We start from the raw sequence: 22,628 nt of genomic DNA on the forward strand, positions 1-22,628 counted from the left end.
ACCTAGCCAGGCCCCACCAAAGAGATCGTTCACAGAGATCTGAAGCCGGAAAACATTCTCTTAGACAGCGCCGGCCATGCTAGCATCGCAGATTTTGGAGTAGCGGTGAGGGGAGTCACAGAGTCTAAGAGAACTAATGAATTTGTGGGAACAGAAATCTACATGGCGCCAGAAGTAAGTATGCGCAAAGTGAAAATATACCTCAAGGCCAGTGATCGCCAAACTCTGGCCCTTTGCTTGCCTTTATCTGGCCCTTGGGGCACCATTCCCTCCACTTAATCAATCGGGCATTATTCTTCCAATCACACCAATGATGGGGCACCATTCCTTCCACTGGTAGGAATGATGGGGCACTATTCCTCCCACTGATACTAATGATGAGGCACGATTCCTCCCACTGACACCAATGATGGGGCCCTATTCCTCCAACTGAAAACAACATAATACCAAAGATGAGGGATTTTTACTGCTACAAGCCTCAGTCTGGGCCTCCTAGTGTCTAAAGCAGTGTTTCTCAACTCCAGTCCTCAAGGCGCCCCAACAGGTCATGTTTTCAGGATTTCCCACAGATAAAATGGCTGTGGTAATTACTAAGGCAGTGAAACTGATCAAATCACCTGTGCAAAATAATGGAAAGCCTGAAAACACAACCTGTTGGGGCACCTTGAGAACTGGAGTTGAGAAATGCTGGTCTAAAGGACTGTAAACTGCCCCTTTGTTTAGTAAATTTGGAGAAACCTACCCCGCCTCCAATATTAACAAGCTCCTCCTCAGTATGGTGTCGTTTGAGCATAATTTTAGTCCTTCATGAGCTTTCTACAACACATATGTCACTATATCGTCATCTCTGTCCTCTGCCTACTCTGACAATGTGCTCATCTTTCTTTGTCTTTCTTATGTTTCTACCGGTCTTGAAAAACCTGGATTATTATACCATGGCTGACTATTTCTCCTTTGGAGTAATAGTATGTGAAATGGCGGTTGGCAAACACCCCTTCTACAAACGCAAGGACGCCTTCCAAAATTGTATCGACAGAACCATCAGCCAGGATCCTGATTATCCACAGAATATGGACCCGGACCTCCAAGACCTCCTAAAGAGAGTAAGTTTGCTTAGAGCCTCAGCTTCTCTATTGCTCGGATATTGCTATTGCCCCTTTGGTGTCTCATTATATTTCATTCTATTTTACAGCTTTTGTGGAAAGACCAAGATGAACAAAAACACCAAGTCAGTGACATCAGGAACCACCCGTTCTTTAAGACTATCGACTGGGTGGAGTTAGAGGGAAGAAAGCTATCTGGGGGGGATTTTCACAGGCAGGCTCTTCGCCATCGAAGACATTAATGTTAATGTGCTTGTGATCACTACACAATCATTTGACCTGGTCTGAATGCATTCTGGTTATTACTGGAAATGATTACTGTGTATGGGTCAGGTACACAGCTTAGATCTGATTTACTTTACTTCATCCCGTCTGCTGCATATTTCCTGCCCAAGGGTGGCTCACTCACTGTACTGTATCTATGGAGAAGCAGCTTGTCACCCTTACCTGCTCTTCTGATTAGGATTAAAAACACTTCTACTTCTCCTTATCTCTATTGCATAGAGGGGAGTTGGTTCAAGGTCTAAGTTGGAAAAAATACCAATTTGTTCCTGGGCTTGGATATTCTTCAAGGGTGGGATAATGCAATCTAACGTTTCTTTTGACCATTATAGGGAGATAGGGTGGAATGAGCCTGTTTTGTAAAATTTGCCACACCTCAGGGGTTGGGTTCACCATGCTTTGTGACTATTTTCTTTATCAATTAGAAACAGTGATTAATGCCTGTTTCTCTTTACAGAGTCATGAGAAACCATCATGTAGCAGTATAAAACTGTCTGAATTTATCGACTGTGATCAACGGAAGGCTGCAATATCACCAAAAGATCAGGAGAAGTTCACCAATTTTTCATACGTAGGTGACAGTTTGATCAAGCCACCAAAGATCAAAAATTCACCAAAGCACCAGGAACTGCTGATTTCAAGGCCAATGTACAACAAAGAGGCTCATAAAACACTAATAGAGCCAGAGAAGAAGCTAGATTTCATTGACTGCAACAAGGAGAGTAAGAGCCAGAAGCTGCAGTCAAAGCAACCATGGGCAACTACCAACACCAAGCAACCATGGGCAACTACCGAAACCAAGCAACCATGGACAACTACCAAGAAACCATGGACAACTACCGAAACCAGGCAACCATGGACAGCTACAGACACTAAGCAGTCGGATTCTGCAGTCACAGGGCTGCAATGTCAAACCATCGGGCAGACAAGAACCCAAAAAAAACACAACAAAATGCAAAAAAACACAAAAACAACCACAAGAAATGAATGGGACTGCCTTATGTGGATGCACAAAACACCTGTGCATCCCATGCCACCAAATGGACAATCATGGCAACTACCAACACTGAGCAACCATGGACAACTACCAACACCAAGCAACCAGGGACCTCTGTTGAAACCAAGAAACCATGGACAGCTACCAATACCGAGCAACCCTGGACAGCGACAGCCACTAATCAACCATGGACATCTACCAAAACCAAGCAACCATAAACAACCATCAACACTGAGCAGTTGGATGCTGCAGCCACAGGGCTGCAATGCCAAACCATCAGACAGACAAGAAACCAAAAAACCACATCAAAACCAGCAAAGTGCAAAAAAACACAAGAAAAAAACAAGAAATTAATGTGACTGCCTTACGTGGAATGCATGAAACAACTATGCATCCCATGCAGTCAAAAAAGTCCCATTCATGTCTGTTGGGACGCAGTGCAGTGGCGTATCCTCTATGGGCGCAATGTGTACACTGCACATGTGGCCCCTTGGGGGGGCCCACTGTGCTCTGACAGACACTGCACCCATGGATGAGACATGTCACAGTGGTGGAAGCACCATACATTTTTGCTCGCCTCTCCCTGCACATACTATACACTCCACAATGTACATTCCCTACGGAAACTGCAACTACCGAAACCAAAAAAACATGAACAACTGCCAACTCCAAAGCAACCATGGACAACTACGGAAACCAAGCAACCATGGACATTTACCGAAACCAAGAAACCATATACAACTACAGAAACCAGGCAACCATGGACAGCTACCGACACTGAGAAATCAGATGCTGCAGCCACAGGGCTGCAATGTCAAACCATCAGACAAGCAAGAAACCAAAAAAACACAACAAAATGCAAAAAAACACAAACAACCACAAGAAATGAATGGGGCTGCCTTACGTGGAAGCACGAAACACCTGTGCATCCCATGCAGCCAAATGGACAATCATGGACAACTACCAACACCGAGCAACCATGGACAACTACTGAAAACCGATAAGCCATAGACAACTACCAACACCGAGCAAACATGGACAACTACCAAAACAGATAAACCATAGACAACTACCAACACCAAGCAACCATGGACCTCTGTCGAAACCGAGAAACCATGGAAAACTACCAATACCGAGCAACAATGGACAGGTACAGACACCAAACAACCATAGACATCTACCGAAACCAAGCAACCATGAACAACTACCAACACAAACCATCAAACAGACAAGAAACCAAAATACCACAACAAAACCAGCAAAATGCAAAAAAACACAAGAAACTAACATAACACGAACACAACACCTGTGCATCCCATACATTCAAAAAAGTCCCATTCATGTCTATTGGGACGAAGTGAAGTGGAATATCATCTATGGGCACAATGTGTGCACTGCACATTTTGGCCCCTTGGGGGGGGCACTGTGCTCTGACAGACACTGCACCCCTGGATGAGACATGTCACAGTGGCGGAAGCACCTCTCCCTGCACATACTAACCACCGCCGTACACTCCACAATGTACATTCCCTGCCGAAACCAAAAAACCATAAACAACTACCAACACCAAGCAACCATGGACAACTACCGAAACCAAGCAACCATGGACAACTACCGAAACCAAGAAACCATGGGCAACTACCAAAACCAAGAAACCATGGGCAACTCCTGAAACCAAGAAACCACGGACAACTACCAAAACCAAGAAAGCATGGACAATTATTAACACTGTCGGATGCTGCAGCCACAGGGCTGCAATGTCAAACCATCAGACAGACAAGAAACCAAAAAAAACACAACAAAATGCAAAAAAAAAAAAAAAACACACAAGAAATGAATGGGACTGCCCTACATGAATGCACTAAACACCTGTGCATTGAATGCAGTCGAATGGACAATTATGGACAACTGGATGGAATTCGAATATTCCGCGCTTAGGATCAGTATCAACAAGGAACTGCAGACCCCAGGAAAACTGGAAACACCGAAGTGAAATCCATGTATTACAATGTATTCTAATAGGGGAATGGCGCTGTTCACAGACAATAGAAAACCAAAAAAATAAATGAAAAAATATTAAAAATATTAAAGAAAGGAAATTGACAATGTGTGTAAGGTGTACACCAAAGTCCACAACAGACTAGGTGAGAGATTCCTGCTAAAATCCTGCGAGCTATTCCATTGCGTGTGTTACGTAGGATGTGGGTGTGCAAATCACTGCCATTGGTGAAAAAAATTAATGAAAAACATATGAAATATAAGAAATAGATAAAAGTGACATTAAAAAATATATCAACATTTAAAAATCCCACTAACGTGCCCAGTGACGTAAAAGATACATGCAAATAAGCCAAGTGACATAAAAAATTATTAAATATAATTAAATATAAGATATGGAATTCTGTAATTTCTCTGACATAAACTGTGAGAATCAAAAATATATAAGTGCAAACAGAATATGTGTATATATTAAATGAATCAATCAAAAAAATATATAATTGTAAAAAATGGAATGAGCTAATAGTGAATATGTGCAATCAAAAAAAACGTGAGGTAATAAATGTGCTCCAATAAAAATCGTCCAATATAAATTGTCCAATATATGTAAAGGAGATCCCTGTACACAGGTGGTAGGTATATCCAATAGGTGTATAATCCCCAGCAAGTATTCAATACTGATGTATCCGTGTTTTGCAGGCCCCCACTTGTGCCCTCACTCACCAGAAAGCCCAACCCCTGCAGGGGTAAAGGGCATAAATAGATCCTGTGGCCGGAATCCTGGACGCCCGGAATCCCCCTCTCAGGTTCCGTGAGTTCCTTCCCTCTTGGTCCACAGTATTCCTTATATTAGTATCCACCGGAGTAAATCCATATGTATGGAGAGACAAGGAACCCTCATAGTGTTAAGTCCGTAAAACTCAAAGTTTATTTGCCAAAAAGTTTGTATTAAGTTAAAAAATAGGAGCTGACACTGCTCCCCTGACAAGCAGAAGCAGATGGTATCTGAGGTAGCGAGGTGGCGGCGTGCATTCCACCCACCTAGCTGCCGAAACCGGAAGTATGCAGAGTCAAACATAGGAGCGACGTGTGCGTACCGTATGGCCAGCCTTACGCATTTCGTCATCAAGACGTCATCTGAGAAGTTAGAGGATAAAAGTGACCGATATTTGATGCTCTCCAAAGCCCTAGAATAATTTTATTCTATATTGGTTGTCCTCTAATTTTCTTAGTATATGATGGTTCTCTTTTCTTTATATTGGTTAATCCAACTAATGATGAATGACAGAAGGGTGGGCATTCTTGTCCCATATTTTACTACTATATCACTCCTCGGCAGGGTTGGAAGCCCTTACACATGGAGGACAAACACCAAAGGGTATAATGGAAGTATCAGTCTAGATATACAGTATGTACACCTAACGATTTTCATAGACAGTGGTGAGAAACACCATACAGTAATGATAAATCTGATTAGTACGACCCTCAAAAATTAATTGATTAGAACATTCCTTCTGTAGCTCAGTATGAAAATATCCAAACTATTTTGGGTCTTTAAGGGTGCCACAACATCCATATTAAATAAAAGAAAAAAAAATATGTGAAAAGAAGAATATTTTGTTTTTGCACAGTACAAAAGGTTAGGCTTCAAATTGTCTTCATATGTAATAAAAAAAATGTTATACCTCCCAGCTCACGTCTCCTATCAAAATCATTTCCATGTCATTAGTACTGGAAAATCATCATCCCCTTTGGTAGGAATGCAGCATTTTATCATCATTATGATAATTTTTACATATCCATCAGGTGCATTAACAGGTCAAAATAGCTCATTTGGGAGAGAGTTAGACTTTCAGTGAAGGTCTAAAGGTCCCTGGTTCGATCCCAGGTTTTGGCAATTGAAAATTCTTCTTTGTAGCTTTAGATCAGATCCTTTAGAACCCCCATGGGGCAAGTTTTGATTTTGTTATGTTGCAACATGAGATGAAATAAATATGTCAATTGAAAGCCATGAGCTTGAAAGCAGAGGCGAAGCGAGAAATCACAGGGTCCCATAGCAAAAATGTTATGTGGCCCCCTCCTACAGTGAATAGAGATGGGAAATGAAGTCTTCATATTAACATTAAATATAGTAGAAAACACCTGTTGTAATTCCCCTGTTGTGCTACACCTGGATTACTAAACTCATTCATTGTGGAAGAACGAGCTGCTGGCTTTGTTTTACGTACAGTATATGCTTTATGTTAACCTGGTAGGTGTTGAAAAGTAAGAAGAAAAAGGAAGGAGAATCAGCCAGCTTGGGAGAGGAGGCAGTGGTGACTGGTGATGGGGGTTCCATTGGAGGGGTGGCTTGGTAGCTGTATAGTCTACCCATCTAATTGGCAGGGTCCCTTCATTAGGGCCTGCTGCATGATGGAACCCTCTTAGGGACTGGAATTGGATGATGGTCTCTGACTATGCTTTGGTGCCAAATATACTAGAGGAGGTAAGTGATGGACATGCATAACAGCAGCGAGGCAGGAGGTCAGCTTGGGGCAGCTCAAAGAGAAGTAGAAGAAGCAGTCACCCCATACCACCAGATTGCAGAGCTGTGGGGTCTAGGCCACTGCTATCTCCTGGGGACTTTTCAACACATGCAACCCTCACCATGGTCATTTGAAGTCAGCAGCATCTCAAGTGTGTTAATAACATCAGTCATTTGGGTATTACATGTAAGTTAAAAAATAGGAGCTGACACTGCTCCCCTGACAAGCAGAAGCAGATGGTATCTGAGGTAGCGAGGTGGCGGCGTGCATTCCACCCACCTAGCTGCCGAAACCGGAAGTATGCAGAGTCAAACGTAGGAGCAACGTGTGCGTACCGTATGGCCAGCCTTACACATTTCGTCATCAAGACGTCATCTGAGAAGTTAGAGGATAAAAGTGACCGATATTTGATGCTCTCCGAAGCCCTAGAATAATTTTATTCTATATTGGTTGTCCTCTAATTTTCTTAGTATATGATGGTTCTCTTTTCTTTATATTGGTTAATCCAACTAATGATGAATGACAGAAGGGTGGGCATTCTTGTCCCATATTTTACTACTATATCACTCCTCGGCAGGGTTGGAAGCCCTTACACATGGAGGACAAACACCAAAGGGTATAATGGAAGTATCAGTCTAGATATACAGTATGTACACCTAACGCTTTTCATAGACAGTGGTGAGAAACACCATACAGTAATGATAAATCTGATTAGTACGACCCTCAAAAATTAATTGATTAGAACATTCCTTCTGTAGCTCAATATGAAAATATCCAAACTATTTTGGGTCTTTAAGGGTGCCACAACATCCATATTAAATAAAAAAAAAAAAAATATGTGAAAAGAAGAATATTTTGTTTTTGCACAGTACAAAAGGTTAGGCTTCAAATTGTCTTCATATGTAATAAAAAAAATGTTATACCTCCCAGCTCACGTCTCCTATCAAAATCATTTCCATGTCATTAGTACTGGAAAATCATCATCCCCTTTGGTAGGAATGCAGCATTTTATCATCATTATGATCATTCTTACATATCCATCAGGCGCATTAACAGGTCAAAATAGCTCATTTGGGAGAGAGTTAGACTTTCAGTGAAGGTCTAAAGGTCCCTGGTTCGATCCCAGGTTTTGGCAATTGAAAGTTCTTCTTTGTAGCTTTAGATCAGATCCTTTAGAACCCCCATGGGGCAAGTTTTGATTTTGTTATGTTGCAACATGAGATGAAATAAATATGTCAATTGAAAGCCATGAGCTTGAAAGCAGAGGCGAAGCGAGAAATCACAGGGTCCCATAGCAAAAATGTTATGTGGCCCCCTCCTACAGTGAATAGAGATGGGAAATGAAGTCTTCATATTAACATTAAATATAGTAGAAAACACCTGTTGTAATTCCCCTGTTGTGCTACACCTGGATTACTAAACTCATTCATTGTGGAAGAACGAGCTGCTGGCTTTGTTTTACGTACAGTATATGCTTTATGTTAACCTGGTAGGTGTTGAAAAGTAAGAAGAAAAAGGAAGGAGAATCAGCCAGCTTGGGAGAGGAGGCAGTGGTGACTGGTGATGGGGGTTCCATTGGAGGGGTGGCTTGGTAGCTGTATAGTCTACCCATCTAATTGGCAGGGTCCCTTCATTAGGGCCTGCTGCATGATGGAACCCTCTTAGGGACTGGAATTGGATGATGGTCCCTGTCTATGCTTTGGTGCCAAATATACTAGAGGAGGTAAGTGATGGACATGCATAACAGCAGCGAGGCAGGAGGTCAGCTTGGGGCAGCTCAAAGAGAAGTAGAAGAAGCAGTCACCCCATACCACCAGATTGCAGAGCTGTGGGGTCTAGGCCACTGCTATCTCCTGGGGACTTTTCAACACATGCAACCCTCACCATGGTCATTTGAAGTCAGCAGCATCTCAAGTGTGTTAATAACATCAGTCATTTGGGTATTACATGTATGAAGTACTCACCATGCAGCTTGGTTAGAGCAGCACCTGAAGGATATTGGTAGGCAGCAAAAGGCGCACACTTTTCCTTCTGTTTCCAGTTTTTCTCTTTTCACCTCTCAGCCCACTATATAAGAATCCCTATCAGCAGCCTCAAGTGATAGGGTTGAAAGTATTTAAAGGGTGTTAGAAGTTTTTGTATGCAGGTCTATTCCAGCAGGGAAAAGGATCAGCATTGGATCGCGCAGAGTAGGGGCAAGCATAGGATACAACCAGTAAGTGTGGTGCCAGTAGTGATAAGGAAAAAAGGGACACACTTCTCCTCTTCCTCCTTCTAGCTCTTCTACACCTATCTGTTCGTTTCCATACACTTTTTTCGCCTCTGCCCTACCGCAATGGCTGGTTCCCAGCCGCTATTTGTTTGCAATCTCGTAAAGCCATCCCTACCATCCACCATCATGTATAACAGGGAAATGCAATTAGCAGACCTCCAGCTGTTGCAGAACTACAAGTCCCATGAGGCATAGCAAGACTCTGGCAAGCACAAGCATGACACCCAGAGGCAGAGGCATGATGGGACTTGTAGTTTTGCAACAGCTGGAGGTCCGTTAATTGCGTATCCCTGATGTATAAGGTAGTGTTTCCATGTCCTGGACAATGTGATCAGGTGCAGGGCCCACATGGCCACAAATATGCATCCAGCAATTATAGGCAAGGACTTTATACCTTGTTTATGGCCCACTGAGTCACCTTGCTGTAGTGGGGAAGGATGAAGGATGGGGCACACCACTGGAGCTGGTTGTGCCACTTTCCATCCCAATACCTGGTGGCGGTGACAGAGGAGTCACTTTGATCTCAATACTCTCTTCCGGTGGGCTGTTCTTAGAACCACCAGTCTCCCCAAGCATTCAAGAGGCTATCCAACAGATCAGGCAAAATGCTACCACACAGTTTTGCTTCTAGTATGCCTAGGGGGCAGTAGAAACACTAGGGCACAGATTCTGTCAGCTCTGCAGGGGCAGGCCCAAAGGCTGTTAATCCCACAGGAAGGGTTGTGTGTGACAATGGCGCCAACCTACTATTCACCATTCGGCAGGGAAGGTTTACACAACTGCCTTTCCTGGACACTTGTCCGCAACCTGTTGGAGCAGATAGAGCATGGGATAATAGACTGGGCACTGGAAGTAGAGCAACCTAAGGTAGACTTCCTGGTGTCTCAGGGTCCACTTTATCCTGACCCCGTCCTTCTGAGGCTACAGTTGGTACATATAGAGCATGAGGACTGTCATTACTGTCATTCAGAAGGAGGAGAACATTAAGCAGTCTTCTAGGGGTGGGTTTCATCCCTCACAAAATCATAGGACTTCTATATGTTTGAGGGGAGATAGCTGAGGACAGTGTTGTCAGAGAACTTGTGCCTTTGGTAACCTCTGCCTCTGGTGATTTGTGGCAGATGGAGTTTTCTATTCTCCAGTGCCTGCAAAAGGACCCCAGAGTTGTGGAATCAGAGGAACCATTACTTCTTTAGTTCCCTCCTGGACATTATCAAGGAAAAGTAAAAAAACTCAAACTGCCCTTTCTAAAGAGGGCAACAGATGAAACACCTGGAGGACCTGCTGCAGAGGAACCTCCTTTACAGAGGCTGAAAGTGTACCCTTTCATGGTCATGGTGGCTTGAATCCTCCTTTTTGAATCCTGGCTGGGGTCAAGGGCAGATGAATGGACTACATGCCAGAGCTCGCCAAGTATGCAAATCGAGCCTGTCATAATGACCTAGCTTTAACCGATGGCATGCAAATTTGGACGGCTGCTTCGGGTTATGTGCAGGCACCTCTGGCTGCCTGTAATTTATATCTGAATCAGTTTTCCCTACCCACTTCCCTTTCCTAGTGAAAGTCTCTCTTTAACAGACGCAAGACATAAATCTCCCGACTCTGTCTGCTAGACAGTAAAATATAGCTGTAAATTTGTTGTAAAAGTTTGAGTCCTTGTCACATATACATGGACCTCCTATAATATCAAATTGCAAAAAATAGAGACACTTCCTCTTTAAATTTAAAAAGGATCATGAGGAGATGGGGATATTTAACGTATACCCAAAATTAGACAAAAAAGAAAAATGTAAATTTCAATATTCAATGTATACAGTAGGATCAGTATGTATGTATGTATGTATGTATATCTATGGACCAACGCATTTCGCAAAAAAAAAATTGGGCTTTCTCAGGATCCACTTAATTGTAAACTTTATCAATCACAGTGCCAAAACAAACATTATACATTATATTATATAGTATCTATACTATATCTATGTAGTATCTATAAACTATTGCTATTTGTAATAATATACATTTTATTCTTTATCAGCTGCATTGGGTGATAGAGTTTACAATCAAACGGATCGGGAGGAAGGAGAAATAGAAAAAAAGAGGGCGCACCAACCTTGTGCATTATCCTTGGATATTTTTTTTAGAAAAGTAGGGGCTCTGAGGGGCTCTGAAGAAGAAGGTATCCCTTAGAAATGCGCCAGCTGGCAGTGGCTCTTGAAATCTTCTCCATTACCATCTGGAGTCTGTTGTCGTGAGACCGATGGCCATCATTTGAAGGCTATTTATATTGCAGTTTTCTTTCACATGCTTGTGAGTAGTTTCCAACTGACTTTTCTAATAAAATATATCCAAGGATAATGCACAAGATTGGTGCACCCTCATTTTTCTATTTCTCCTTTGACTGCTTGAATACCCCTATCCTCGAGGGCAGCAAAGCCTGAGGCATTGTTAACTACGAACTCTAGCCCATCTGGTTGGCTCACTTGTGCACAGGAGTATTTGTTTTCTGCTATCAAAAAAAATGGATCGGGAGGAAGCCCTGTTTTTGGGTGAAATGCTTTGATCCATAGATATACTTACATACTGATCCTACTGTATACATTGAATGTTGAAATTTGCAGCTGTGGGCAATTGCACAATAAAATTTAGTTGGGTTATATCAGGGTTTCTCAACTAGGGTTCCTCCAGAGGTTGCTATGGGTTCCATGGAACCCTAGGATTCCTCCAGGGGTTGCTAGGGGTTCCTTGAGCAATGAGCAATTTCTGCCTCTCAGATAAGTACATACTGACATCCTTGATCCTTTTAGCCATCTGTAAGGGGGTAATTCTTCCCACTGACTGCAGGTGTAAGGAGCATTATTACCACCGACCATCACATTAATGTATCATGACTTGTAGATAAAGAAACTTTTTAGCAGGGGTTCCTTGAGACCGGATAGTTATTTCAGGGGTTTCTCTGTGTTCAAAATGTATAACCCAGAATTAAAAAATTCTGGGTTATACATTTTGTCCTCTAAACATATACAATATTACTCATTTCCAACTACATTGTCAAACAAAATGGATATGTTGCAGAGCAATAAAGAGCCATATTACCACGAAAATAATTTATACAGAGAAACTTGTCTGATTTATTTAGGGCACAAATAAGGAAAAACCAGCTGCACAAACAGAAAACTATATCAAAGGTGAGTATTAGATTGAAGGGCTACCAATAAAATGGCCACAGGCCTAAACACAATACACATATAACAATCTCCAAACAAAAACGCAAGAAACCTCTCGTCCACTTTTATCCTATTAGAATGTAAATAGAGTTAATGCTTTTATACACAATACAAGTTATATGGCCAAACAAATTGTAGACACCCAACCTTCACACCTAAATGAGCTTGTTGGAAATCTCATTCCAAATCCATGGGCATTGATATGGAGTTTGAGTCAATTTGTTCACTTTTCTGGGAAGATTTTGCTCGAAATTTTGGAGTGTTTGATTCCTCACGAAAGTCATGGGCTCCCCAGAGAGTTTCCCGTACTTTACTGCCTCTTTTTTCTTTTCTCATTTCTTTCCCTTCTTTTTCCTTGCTTCCTTTTATTTTGCTAGGTTTACGAATATCATAGGCAATTACGATAGGACCACCTAATCATCTTTGGTCCCCTTGAAACCTACCTTTGTTCAGGTTCAAATGCTCCATACCTGAGAGGGCCCCATTTTGAGTGTTAGCCGCAATGCATGTCTCAGTAGCTCTATTTTGTTATAGACCGGCCCTTGGCAATCATTGACCTCACATGCTGCTCTACCTATCAGACTTATGAGCCTTGGAGCCCCCCATATCTCAATGCATGTTTGTTATTACTTAAATTATATAAATTCTATTTATCACCACCTCTTAAGGGGAACTTTATGTTGCAATGGCACTATTATTTTATTTGTTAATGCCATTCAGGTGCTGCATAGAAGAATATTTGTTTATGTGACAGATGGTATGGTCCATGAATCTCATTTCCCTTACTTTTTCTGGCAGCCATGCATTGTGATTTCCTCAAACCATTCTAATAAAAGTATTGTGAAAGTAAAGACCTGGCATCACCATCGGCGTTCCAAATCTTCTCAAAGGTGTTCAGTAGGGTTGAGGTCAGAGATCTGTGAAGGCCTCTCAAGTTCCTTCATACCCAACTCATAAACCACGTCTTTATAAGGTTGGCCTAGTCACATTGGTTAAAAAAACTGGTTGGAAGTGCACAATTGTGTAAAACATCTATAACATTACCAGTACCCTTTACTGGAAACACCTGGGACTCAACCATTTGAAGGAATGTCCACGTATTTTGTCTTTTTATTGTAGGCGTGGCGGTTAGGGGTCCACGACTTTTGGCCATATAGCGTACATCTATATAGGAACAGATTACACATATACCAAGCAATGGTCAATATTCACTCTAGCTTATAACTAGACTTGAGTTCGTATCCAATAAATGCACAGCTTTGAACCCTGAGTAAAAAAAAAGAAACAATCAGCCATTTTGCTCTACACTGTACAATCCATGAACTTGATTAATGGCTGAGATAACTGAGAGACTCTCATGGATGACTTTGTTTCACAATTATTAAGCAGGCAGCTCAGGCAGTGACTGGATTGGCTAATTTGCTTTCTCGGCATTCTCAAACTCTTCAACCTCACTGGATTCGCCAACAATTTTCCTGTCCACCAGCTTCTGCGTGACAATCTTTACAATCTTCTTGGTTCGAATGTCAGGTTCTGCGAAAAAAAAGATTTTTATATTTTTTTCATTTGATGGAGATCTCATGTAAAAGCCATGTAGTTCTCTAACTAGAAACATTCTAGCTACAGTATTTGATATGTCATATATTAAAAAAAAAAAAAAACAAGGGGGCGTCAACTAAGTGCAGTATTGATTATAACTTTAATGCAGCAGCCAAATGCAAACTCACATAAACCAGGTTTGACAAAGAAACCTGCTGGTGCTTCAAAATGCATTACCATGGTTACAGGCCAACACCTGAAGACCTCGCCTCCTCCCACCCCCCTGGCTGACAAGCAGTTCTTCTGCTTTCTTCAGCACGCCAGCTGCTGCTGCTGAGGTGCCTCTCCTGCGTGATCCACCCCTGTAATATCCCTGACAACGCAGACAAGGATTTATGTGAGTTTGCATTTAGCTGCATTAAAGTTATCATCAATGCTGCACTTAGTTGGCGCCCCCGTGTGTTCTTTTGTTATATTTCAGAGATTGATTCATGTCTCTTTGGTGGAGCTGCCTACTGTTGTGCTTTCCTTTTGGCCCCACTCATTTTAATGGACTTTACTGAATTTTAGGCCACATACCTGCATGTGTGTTGTGAACAAGCAAGCTATCGCGTGTGAAACGCGTCAACTGCCTGTCCTGTGTTTGTCTGATACACTTGTATCAGAGGGAGATCATTTCTTTATTTTATTCACATACCTGCATGTACCGATATTTGGGGGGATTTGGGGAGAGCTAAAAAAATATCCATGTACTGCGCCATATATTTTTTCTGTTCAATATGTAATATGGTGCGGCTTATCAGTTCTTAGATGTGGCGGTTGCATTAGTTTTATATGTTTTTAACGCTTTTTTTTCCCCTTTTTTTATTAAAGATTTTCCAAGTTTTTCCACAAAATAAAACAATCCTTCTAAAACACATCACTTCCTCCATTCAAGGTCTATACACGGGTTCCATACTAATTCCCTGATAATCCTGCAAATAACACACATCCTGGCATTGGGTGGCTACAATCATCCACTGAATCTATGGAGGGAGCCATGGTGGTCACACAGGCTGGACTACAAATATGTCTTCCCATCTTCACCTCTAATACATGGGGGGTGGGGGTGGAGGGGATTAGTAGTTTACAGAAGAAAGATCAGAACTAGAGAGCAAAACTCTTTTACATTTTTGTTCTCCTGTTTGGTTATGCTTTAACCAGATTGCTGTTTACTTTTCATATATCAGATTCATTACTATGAATTGTGCTTTCCCATACACACTAGGCAGAGTCAGGCTCTCAGTTTCTCCCTGTTTTTCCAGTGCAAGTTTAACTACCTCCCGCCCTCTGTATAGTAAAATGATATAGGGCGGGATCCCTTCTCGTTCTGGACGTCGCCCCGTTGTCACTGCTCTGAAGCGCCCGCAGGGCAATCGTGGTCGCACCGTGTCTCCAGGACATGGCGCGACCCCCGATCTGGGTAAAGAGCCAATGATGCGGCTCTTTGCCCATGTGATCGGCTGTGTCCAATCACAGCCGGTCAAATGTAATTACAGAAGTTACGTTTTTCGGCTCTCCTCGCCTCACATTGACAGAGTGTGAGGCGAGGAAAGCCGATCAGCGGCATCTCCTCGCAGCAGAAAGTGTAAAAGTAATCAGGGCACTGATCATCAATGTAGCCCCAGCAGTACCCATCAGTGACACCAACCAGTGCCCATCAGTGACACAATCAGTGCCCATCAGTGTGGAATATTAGTGCCTCTTCATCAGTGCCACCCCATCAGTGCCCTTCAGTGCCACCTCATTAGTGCCCATCAGTGCCACCCCATCAGTACCCATCAGTGCAGCATATTAGTGCCTCCTCATCAGTGCCCTTCAGTGCCGCCTCATCAGTGCCCACCAGTGCCACCTCATCAGTGCTCATCAGTGTGGCATATTAGTGCCTCCTCACCAGTTCCACCCCATCAGTGCCCTTCCGTGCCGCCTCATCAGTGAAGGAGAAAAATTACATGAATGAACATGAAGTCTCTGTATAGAGCTATTCCTGTTCATTCATTCTGTGCAGCTGAGGCTACAGAGAAGGAGACTCCTGAATCTGTACTCACTCCCTTTCTCTGTCTCAAAAGTGAGACATCAGGGGTCTGTTTAAACAACTGATATTTCATCAAAGCCCCCCCAACAGGGGCCCAAAAAATATGTAAAAACAAATAAAAATAAAATAAAATAGTAAAAAAAAAAGTTAAAAAACGACTGACACCAGTGGCGGAACTACCAGGATCGCAAAGGTCGTGACTGGGCTCTGGCATTCCGCCACCGGGGGGGGAGGACCCCAAGACGACGGAAAGGTGGCCCATTGTGTCACTGTAATAAAGGGTCCCACAATGGGAGTAAAAGCCCTGGGATCAATGGGAAGGGCCCCAGTTGGGGGCCAGGGAGCCCTTGATGGTTTCTTGCATCGGGGGCCTTGAAGGTTCTAGTTATGCCTCTGCCACAGGGGGCATCTAAGTGCAGCAAGTTTAGTAATTTAGTACAAAACTTGCGGCACCGTGATGTGGCCCTCTGGTGTTCATTCACTATATTACAGATCATCTGCTGATGAGCTGCTATGAGGACAAGCAAGCTAGTCTGCTACCCATTCCGACCTATTAACTGTGTACCAAGTTTTTATTATAATAGAGACTATTGGCTGTTTTGCGTCATTTTGTTATTTTATTTATGGATACATAATTGAGTGGTTTGGGAAAATACCACATTATGGCCACTAGATGGACTGGTCATAGTAAATTAGTATGTATTTCCTTTGAGCATCAGCAACATCTAGTGGCCATAATGCAACATTTTCCTGATTCACCCATTTGACCAAGAGAGAAGAAAAAACGCCTAACATTATTTTATTTTGCCCCCCATTTAAACAGCAATATTTTTCTGATTCATTCTTCTCTGTATAAATAAATAATATTTGACTCAGAAATAAAATAACCTATAAATATTACATTTTTTCCCCCATCTGCACAGTTCTTGCAGTTTTACAGAAAAAAAGTACTAAGTACTGATATTTTTAAGACCCTAAGTACTGATATTTTTAAGACCCTTTGTTGGCTTTATCTTTATAATAGCATTTTGTGTGCTTAGATATATTTTACAAATAATTTTGGAATCCAATATTGGTTACTGGATACATTTGTTTTAATTCAGACTTGTGAGTTATAATTAAATACCGCTGTTTAAAAAAAAAAATATATCAAAATTAAAGACCAAAGCTAACTTACATTTTGGTTCAGGGATTATGATCTCTCTAAATAAAAAACAAAACAAAACCATATAAAAACAAATTAATATAAAACTAGAACTAACACACTTGTAAAAAGTACAGATTATACTGTTGTCACCAAGTTTATTTTATTTTCTCGGCATCGTTTATTTTAAATTCTAAGCTTTTCAGCTTTCGTACCTGTACACCCCTTACAGACCAGAGCAATTTTTACATTTTTACTATGGTTCCGTTAATTGTGCAATACCTACTTAAGTTAACAAAGTAATACATTTTGGTGGGAAAAAAAATGAGGCTTTCTTTTGGCAATATTACTTTATAAAAAATATTTGATTTCCTCTAAAATCAATAGATTGAAAAAAATGTAAAACCAAATCCTTTTAAACAATGTTTGAGAAAAAAAAGGGTAATTTCTTGTTCTGCAACACTGAAAAAAATACCAAGCAAAATTAAGAAAATGGAAAAAAATAAATAATGGTAAAGAATAAAAAAAAATAAAAAATAAAAATCAATAGATCTAAAACACTGTTTGAAAGACTACCATGGAAGAAATCGATATATAAATATAAATATACATACAGTATCTCACAAAAGTGAGTACACCCCTCACATTTTTGTAAATATTTTATTCTGTCTTTTCATGTGACAACACTGAAGAAATGACACTTTGCTACAATGTAAAGTAGTGAATGTACAGCCTGTATAACAGTGTAAATTTGCTGCCCCCTCAAAATAACTCAACACACAGACATTAATGTCTAAACCGCTGCCAAAAAAAAGTGAGTACACCCCTAAGTGAAAATGTCCAAATTGGGCACAAAGTGTCAATATTTTGTGTGTCCACCATTATTTTCCAGCACTGCCTTAACCCCCTTGGGCATGGAGTTCCCCAGAGCTTCACAGGTTGTCACTGTAGTCCTCTTCCACTCCTCCATGACTACATCACGGAGCTGGTGGATGTTAGAGACCTTGCTCTCCTTCACCTTCCATTTGAATATGCCCCACAGATGCTAGGGTTCCAGCGGCGGCCCAAGTAAGATGCGGCGCATCCGCTGCAAATGCAAACAAAAAGACATTGCCTTTTTGTAAAAAATAAATAAGTAAATAAATAAAAAATTTTAAATTGGGGGGCACATGGTGGGGCACAGCATAATGTTGGGGGGGGGGGGTCAGGGACCCCTCAGGCCCCCCTAGTGACGCCATTGGGTGTACTCACTTTTGTTGCCAGCGGTTTAGACATTAATGTCTGTGTGTTGAGTTATTTTGAGGGGACAGCAATCAATGTTGTCACATGAAAAGATAGAATAAAATATTTACAAAAATGTGAGGGGTGTACTCACTTTTGTAAGATACTGTATATATTTATGTAAGTATAGCATGTAGTCACTAATAAATAAAATCATATCATGGTAGCTGTGTGAAAAAAATATATTTTTTAAAATGATTACATGTTATACCACTTATATATTTATATATTGAATTCCTCCATGGTAGACTTCCAAGCAGTTTCCTAGATTTGTTTTTTATTTTTATTGATAGTAAACATGTGCATGATGAAATTTTTTTTTTTTATTTCGATTCAATATTCCAGTTATTTTGTTTAGTTAAATTCGGTTGATTCGTTCAATTCATATTCAGGATTTGAAATCGGAATTCCTTTTCAGAATTTTTTTGAATTTACAGATTTTTTTTTAGATTCGAAGCGGTCGAATAAATAAATTTCGAATCGGTCGAATCGAAAACTTTTGTTTTTTTTTTTTATCCCCTGTAGGGGATATAATTTGTGCAGCCTATTAAACGAGAATCTATCCTCAGTGCCATTCTTGTTTCATGACATCCTTGACATCCTTTAAAAGGGATTGGCTCTTCTGAAGAAAGGAAAATAAGATTTTGCCTTCTAGGGAGCATCCTGTGCCTCCCATGCAATGGCCTGCTTGATTGCTTGGATATATGGATCCACCAAGGAAAAGCTAAATCCAAGCTGTTCTGGGTCGCTCTCTGCGGAGGAGGAACTGCTGTCCTCTGGCTGCTGTGTGATTTCCGTAGAAACAGCACTAAAAGGGAAGCACTACCTGCTGAAGTCCCTGGCTGACGCTCTAGTGGGGCTTCCTGATTAGTGCCACTAACAGGCTCTCTTGCTGGAATACCAGAAGTGACCTCTGAGATGGTGTCTTGCACTACCTTTTTCAGTAAGGTTGACACCTGGGCAGTCTCCTGCTCTCTGTCCACTGCAAATTCTTCCAGGCAGCCCTTGCACACTAAATTGTTTGGCATCGGGACTGCTGCACAGGCCCAGCAGGTCTTTTTATTTGGGCACTGGTATTGCTCAGGAGACAAGGAGGCGTGCCGCCTCTTTTTTGACTTCCTTTTGGAATGAGAGCAGTGCCTGTGTCTGCGCTCTCCTAAGGAGTCTCTTTCTTCTCTGGCTCTAAATCTTCAAGAGCATGAGCGTGCGGGGCTGAAACAAATCAAAGCAATCCACAATTAGAATGCACTCTTTTTTTTTTTTTGCAATTAGAATGCCCTCTTTTTTTTTTGCGACAACCTGCAAACTTACCCAACATGGTGGTCCCCTACCTTGATAGTTGAGGGCCTTATGTAGACGATGACTGACTCATGGCTGGAGGACAAGTGGGACGGCCAGCTGAAAAAGGAAATCTAGGAAGAGAAGGACAGCATTTAGAAAAGTATTTGGGATAAAAGAACAAAAATATGAATTTTTTTGTTTTGTTTTTTTAATGTAGTACCTGTGTAAAAACAGCAGAGGGCTCTCAAACGAGGCTTTTTTATAGGGGAAAATCCAAAGAGGGAAGTGCCTGACAGGAGGAGGCTAGTTGTCTGCCTGCCATTCAAACAGACTAAGCCTATTAATAGACCTATGGAAGGCAAAAGACCTCCCCCAGACCCACACGACCTCTTGCTGGCAAAATACTACCTTTTTTGCCCACAAAAAAGATGGCGGATGGCGCCACTGGTGGCCATCGAGCATGCTCGGCCCAGTCCGGCCTGATGATGTTATCACAGGGTCCCCTAATAAGAAAAGGAGCACAGGACGGCTGCACTGGCCCTTTAGGGCAGATGGAACAGCCAAACAAACGCGCTCTACGCCCCAGGATGACACGAATGCCGATCCACTGCCCAGGACCTGATAAAGAAAGAAAAAGTAAAAGGAAGAAGAGATTAAAGGGTAAGACAAATGGAAACAAAAGGGGCAGCAACCCTACATAGAGCAAGCGGCCAAAACAAACTAAATAAAGGCAATAGCTGCCCCCTGCTTCTCCACAGCTCTGCCCACAGTCACTTAGTAATTGGCAGATTTTGTTCCTAGTAAGGAAACACTGCAGGGCCCCATCAGGACCCACAGAAGGGGCTCCCAGGCTATTCAGCACATTTACCAGCCTCTGCACAGGCACTTCGATCTGGGAGAGGCTCAACCCAGCCGGATGCTGCACGAAGGCAGGAGGTGGGGACATAACACTGCTTACTTCATCACTGGTGCATTGAGGTATGAGGAAAAAAAGAAAAATTTTTTGGGGGGGGGCTAACCATGCCTTCTTTTGCTATTCACTGGACCTGAGGGAGTGGACAAGAGGTGGAGCTCTAGCACTAGTATGCTGCCATGTTGGCATCAGGAAATACTGATTTTTACTTGTAAACAACAAATGTCAGAAAAAGGCCTGGTCTTAAAGTGGTTAAGGAGCTTAAACTGTAGGTTTCTCCAGGGGTGGGACCTCCTCTCACCGTTTTACAGAATGTTTTGGCTCTATATAAAATGTTAAACACATAAAGAAATAAATAAATCAAAGGGACATATTTTAAACCTGTTTGGCTTTTTTGATACACATGTCAGGGAAAACAAGTGCGTTTCTCTTCACTATTGATATAATCACCTATTTCCGGATAGCTATGATTTAGCTGACACAGAAAATATTTTCTTCACATTGCCATTCACCTCCGGGTAAACAGCTTCCCACCGCTAAAAGAAAAAGATATAGAGAGACAGCTTGGATGCTGGAGGGTGGTAAGCAGTCAAGCAGGTTAGAATCTTCACTCCTTGAAACACCCAGAAAGAATTATGTATTATAACCTGTGCTTCCAAATGAAGAATGTGTGCCTTTTCAAATCATTTCCTTTTTTTAAAATAATATATTCTCAGCAACTTTTTTCCACATTCGGCCAGGTCCCACCAATTCTAAATAAATATATCAACAGGCTTTCTTAAGCTAATTTCGCCAGTTCATCTAATAGAAATCTAAAGCGAATGAATTTGGCATGAAGGATGAAACAGGGTCTACATTCTTTTTATTAAATTATTTAATGAAATTATATAACAACAAAACAGATTTCTTTTGTCATGAAACAAGCAGAGCAGATCTTGATTTTCGGCCAAGAAATTGTGTTTAGTTGAATTTGTAAATTATTTATACCAGGCTTAAAAAATGCATTTGTAATCTGTAGCAATAATTTAATTTGCTAAATTCAGAGATTATACCTTCCTCAACTTTCATTGCATTCAAGTCATTTGAATATTACAACTGCAGGAAAATAAGTCAAAGAAGCTCACTTGGCCTTTGAATGGGGGTTTGTACAGCAGACCAGTCAAGTTCAAATGAAACAGAAGGCAAAATTGTGTTAAATTTAGCCTTAAGGGGCCACATTATGTCTACTGAGGACCACATTTCATGTCATTAAAAAAAAACTATAGCATTTTGCTACTTTAAGGTGAAGTTCCAATTACTTTTTTGTTTATTCCAGTCCCCCAGGCCCCATCTTTCTAAGTGGTCTCTCTGTAAAGCTAGCGTAGTTGACAGTGTGCCCCTTCCATCCACTGCTGTTTGACCACACAGATAACAAATACTAAATAAGTCTTGATTGATGGCACTTGATTCAAGCTCCATGCTCTTGCCCGAGACAAGCACCTTCACTAGAAATGCAAAAGAAGGGGCATTTATGCAGGAATATAAGAAGTAAAGAACTGATTTTCTTTATAAAACACAAACGGTTTATTAGAGAGGCAAAGGGAAGTCATTATACATAAATGTACTGTCTGGTATTTATTTATTTTCACAATCATAAGAGTTCATATTTAAAGCAGATATAAATATATTCATCATAATCCACAAGTTCAACCTAAATCTGCAGCTTTCATTTAAATAATACATGTTGATCTTGCCATGAAGGTCCTTGTTGGTACTACCTGTTATAGGGCTCTGTATAACATTTGCTCTGCTGATTTTCACATTGGCATTTAGTAGCGACTTTAATTGGGGCGTGGCCTGCACGGGCATGTGAACGGTCGTCTCTTCACAAGGTTCCCAACTATCATCCTGCAGCAATCCTTCCCTCCCGCGCTTACCTGCAACACATCGCTCCTGCCCGCTGCTCTGTGTCTATAGCAGTCTCGGGTAGTGTCTCCTGATCTCGGCCATCAGTAT

This window comes from Aquarana catesbeiana, linkage group LG01, assembly GCF_042186555.1.
Source record: "Aquarana catesbeiana isolate 2022-GZ linkage group LG01, ASM4218655v1, whole genome shotgun sequence".
In the NCBI taxonomy this organism is placed as follows: domain Eukaryota; kingdom Metazoa; phylum Chordata; class Amphibia; order Anura; family Ranidae; genus Aquarana; species Aquarana catesbeiana.